This window comes from Streptopelia decaocto, assembly GCF_964273445.1.
Source record: "Streptopelia decaocto genome assembly, chromosome: 5".
Classification (NCBI taxonomy): domain Eukaryota; kingdom Metazoa; phylum Chordata; class Aves; order Columbiformes; family Columbidae; genus Streptopelia; species Streptopelia decaocto.
In genome coordinates, this window is record NC_138659.1 from 55,185,199 (window position 1) to 55,190,180 (window position 4,982).

General features: G+C 43.1%; 1 protein-coding gene across 5 annotated transcripts in view; it reads right to left on the minus strand.

The window, feature by feature from the left end:
- Window positions 1–4,830, minus strand: part of LGI1 (leucine rich glioma inactivated 1) — a 31,751-nt gene extending 26,921 nt beyond the window's left edge. For 2 of the 5 annotated variants that reach the window (XM_082053948.1, XM_082053945.1), the window contains exon 1: window positions 4,729–4,830. The gene's annotated coding sequence lies outside the window, so the exon portion shown is untranslated. Of the gene's footprint in view, window positions 1–4,361; window positions 4,491–4,609; window positions 4,692–4,728 lie in introns of those variants that run through there. The other 3 variants (XM_082053946.1, XM_082053944.1, XM_082053947.1) reach the window with 2 other exon arrangements.
- Window positions 4,831–4,982: the final 152 nt, after the last annotated feature.

The window sequence follows — 4,982 nt, forward strand, 5'->3', positions numbered from 1 at the left end:
ATGCAATACAATGGTTGCAGTTACTTATACAAAGGCCTGGAATTTTCGAACAAGGGAGGAAACTGATGAACAATCAGATGCTGTTTTTTCAAAGGCACTTTTCTAACAATGATTATACACTGAAATGGTAACTGCAACTCCAAAATTGCATAAAACAGCACAGCTGCTCTCAAAATAATGGACATAGCACAGGCTTGCCTATCATATTTTTTGTAACTGACCCTATGCTGGAAAATATTTGGAATCCAGAAGTGCTTTTATTGAATAAATTTATCAGCCAAACAAATAAAACTGTGTTTGCCTTTTAGCACAGCAACATCGACATCTAGTGGCTACTTTACAGTTGATACCCTTTATGTGACCAAAAAATGTGGAACTAACCTTTACTGATTTTGACAAAATAAATATGCATTTCAACAGCCTGCTCTCTGTACGTAACCACTAGATGATTACAGCACAACGGCAGTCTTTAATGACTAGTCCGGAAAGACCAGTCCCCATGATGGGAACTGGTGAACATGAGCCATTGCCCCCAGCACAGCCCCACTGGTTTTCCCAGTCTGTCAGAAGTCTTAGGCTTGGGAGTCGTCCGTCTGACTGAAGCACCTACCTTACTTGGGGCTTGCTGGGAGGCACAGTGCATCCCTAAAGTTGTACACAGATACATCTGAAACAAGAACTACACTTACTGAATGTGATGTTACTGGCATATGTGAATGTCCATTTATAGTTCTACTTGCTTTTCTACAGATTACTAGGGGACTTAGGATAGAGGGAGATGAAAATCAGGAACACGACAGATACCATGAGATGGTGTGTACTATGAAGACAGGAAAATAAATGATTTGGCGACTTAACTTCATAGACATGTAAAAGATAGGAAAGTGCCAATGTCAAATAATGTTTGAAAGCCTAATTTCCTCACTTTTCAACAAAACTGGCTTAACGGAGAAAGATTAGACAGGATAAATTTCAGTTTCACTAGAATTCTTGATGGTTCACACTACTTTCTCATAATCAAACTCAAATGTAGTCATACATGTCCTCTGCAAACAGCTCCTCTAATGGATATGGTTGGCAGTGACCACCTTGCCCTTGCTCTCCATAAAAGTGGCAGCTGCCTATTCTGGCCTGCTGAAAAAGCTACTTGATTTGCTTCATTAAGAACTGGACTAATTTTTAAATTGTCTAACCAAACTAATTTTGACCAAACAAATCAGCGGCTCCTGAGTTTAAGCAACTTTAGCTGAAGATCTTAAAAGGCAATAATCTCCTGCAAGAAAGCTGAGGTATTTCTTCCCAGCTAAATACTCATAAGGACTGAACAGCTACACTTAGTGCTTCTAAGAAATAGAGACAGAAAACTGAGACTGAAGAAGAGCAATAAAATATATGAGAGTTCTCAAAAATGCAACCTATATGGAAAGGTTGAAGCACTTTCATTTCTTTAGCTTCAAAAAGGGAAGACTGTGGGTGTTCATGTCTTCCAGTACTTTTTTATTCAACTGATGCTCAGTTCTTGCTTTCTTTACCAACTAGTATAGGACATTAAGAAATTATCTCAAGTAGCAACAAATGAGATTTATCTTAGATATTAGGGAAAAAACACTGTATACTTAACAGGTTAATAGATTCAGCTATTTATGCTGTGAAATCACCTATACTGGAAGCTTTTAGGAATACCTCAGTAAGTATGTCAGGTATGATTCTTTGAATTCTGCATCTCCATGATTTAATACCTTCTTTCAGTACATACACACTGATAAAAGTACCCCCCGTAAAAATATGGTGGAATTAAATAAGTAAATGAACATAGGTTACTTCAGTAAACATCATGCTACCCCCAAATGATAAGAAGGTCAGAGGTCTGTCCTGAACACACATCCCAGTTGTTAAAATGCACCTTTTCCTCTCCAGTAGAAACTACATGAGTCAATATGTATTAATAAAACTCCTGATATCATCAACAGTTTTACTACCCATTTAATGAATCTGGATGACTGAGAAGTGGCAAATTCAATCAAATAATTTTGGCTAGTGTTTTTTTTTTTGCATACTGAGGCTGTCTCCATGGTCTATTATACATAATATGATCTGAATATGATCTGAGATTACATAGCTGACTGGAGGAAAGACAGAAAGTAAACACACAGAAGCTGATGAACTCTTGGGAGTATTTAAGAATCATGGACTTTACCTTGTATTATTATTAAGAATATCTCTGGGAAGAATTTTTTAAGGAAAAAAATTGTGTTTCTTCTTTCCAAAAATTTCTATGGAATTGTTACACTGAGTCATCAGAAAACTGATTAAAGTTGAGTAAAGAATATGTTGATGATTTGAAAACTCAGAAAACATTTACTTCTTCAAGGTTTTAAAACCATGTCTGACTTAAGCCCTCAGGATACATTAGGTCTCATATGTAACCCATTTCTAGATTTAGGGCAAGAGTAAAGTAGGAACTACAGTGATGTTGTCTCTTCTGTGGGCCATGAAGTTCAGGGCTGCTGTAATTTGAGTACAGTTTCATATTAACGCTAAGTTGATCTAACAGAGAGCTGCTGCTGAAAGGGCCACCCTTGAGTCTCACCTCTGCCTTCCCTCTTCCCTCATGTCCCTCCATCCTTAACCTTTTTTTTGCAACACCCCTGTTACTCATCAGACCCCACAGCAGGATAGTCAGAGGAGCTAGACTGGCAGAAAATTAAATACTGCAGTTCAGCAGAAGTGGTCAGATAAACACTAGTGCCAGTTGAAGAAGAGAAATGCTCTCTTCAGCAGCAGCTACCCCACTGATTGATGTACCGTAATGGAAAACTGTGCTCTTAAGGTCTGGTTGCACAATCATTGAAATCCAATTCAAATCATAGCACATCTCACCCTGCAAAGACTTATACCCATCTCTTCTATTTTTTCCCCCATATCTTTTCAGTTCTGTGGGATTCGGATGAGAGAAGTGTCCTTTTTGGTGTCAAAGCACATGGATGCTAGATTTAAACTATGGAGATACTCCCATAGGATCAAACTATAACACATATACCAAGAGCTAAGGACAGTTCCATTTGTAACTCCCAATTTATTTAGGGAGCCATTTCTGATCCTCTTCCCCAGCTGCAGCTTACTGCAGCCCACATATAAAAAGCAGTTGGGTGATATTTAAAAGCAACACAGTCAGACATCAGAAAAGCATAACATAGTAAAATGAAATTAACTACCTGCTATTCTTAGAAAAGCTGTTTATAAAATAACTTCAGCATCTACAACAGTTGCTATAGCTGGACTCACTGCAGAACCTTCCTGTCCCAGAAAGTTTATTTCCTCTATATGCAGACTTTTGTGGCCACATCACAATGCCAAGAGAGTCAAGAATTGTCAGTCTTCCCTCTACCTTTCCCACTTTTCTTCAAAGTGCATAATCAATGATATGTTGGCCCAGTTTCCAGAATCATGTCAGAATTCATTCACACTAAAGCAGTCTGCCATTTCCATAAGAGAGGAACAACAAAAAGATGCCTGCTATTACAGCTTTGTGGGTATACATTATTTATTTTGAGATATTTAAATAATTAATTAGGATAATTCCATTTTTGCAACAGAGTCTCTGTCCTTTAGCGGAAGTGGGCCACATTCAGTAGGACTTCAGCAGAATACTGCACACGCTCAAATAAGCATATTGCCACTCAGTTCCTTTCCACAGAACATTTCAGCATCGCATTTACATCCCTTCAGAGCGATAATAACATGAGAGACACAAATATTAGATCAGGAGAAAAAATACTTTTGCTTTTAAACTGAGATTCAGTAGCCAGGGTAAGGAGGTACACTCTCAACTATGGCGTGTGATTGCCTTACTGCATAATAGCAACTAGCTACAACTTGGATTTTACAACTTCTATATTACAGCGACAGTAGTAGTATTTCAATTTTGAAAATTTCCCTGTATTAACTGTATCTGTGGTTTAAGATTCCAGGAATCAATAATATGACTGGAAACTCTGATATGGTCCAGAATAAAGTATCTGTGATGGATTAAAGCATTTCAGAGCTCTGCAGTCAAAATGCTGGTTCAGGTATTGTGCACCCTAATGTTTGATGAGAAACAATATCAACTCCTTGACTGCTACTTGCTGTATCTGATGACTTAATGCTGAAATGGGTATTTCCCAGCTCACTCATGAGAAAACAGGTTTTGTTTATAAAGCTCTTTTCCCTGATGCAACCCACAGGCTCTCAAACTCTAAACCCAGCTGCCGTTGGTCCTCACAAACCGGTCACATATTGCCTTTCCTTCTTCTAACTGCGAGATGCGGTTGAAAAGAAGAGAAACGGCCAAAACATGTGGAAATCAAGGTTACATTTACCTTGCCGAGGCTGCCAGGGCGCTAATGCGGCTGTGAACAAGGTCTGTGCCGCGGCGCGGGCACCGCACACGCCTCCTGCCCGGAGCCCAGCCCCGGGGACGCCTGGCGGCTCCTACCCGCCGAGCAGCCCCCGCCCGGCGCCCTTCCTCCCTCCGGGCACCCTCCTCCCTCCGGGGCCCCTCAAGAGCGGCCCCGCCTCCCCGACCCTTCCCGAGGGACCTTGTCTGCCGGGCCCCGCAGTTCCGTACCTCCTTAGCCCCGCTCCGCTCCTGCCCGAAAGCGCCGGCGGTGGCGCGGGGCGAAGCGGGGCGGGGAGGCGAAGGGGCTCGCTAAGGCTTCTCTGGGAGCCGCTACGGCCGAGTCCTACCTTCCCAGAGGCGGAGACCGCCGCAGCCGGGGCCGCACACCGGGTTCCCGGGCAGAGAGACTCCCCTCGCTCCTAAACATGATGAGCCGCTTTCCCCTCCCCTCGGCTGCTGCTCGCCCTCCCCCGCCTGCCGGCGCCCCGCGGGCTGCCCGCGCCCCGCTGCCCTGCGCCGCGCCGCCCGCCAGCGGCGGCGGGAGAGAGGGAGGCAGCCCCGGCGCGGCCCCGCTCCGCCTCTGGCCCCGGTTTCCGGGAGG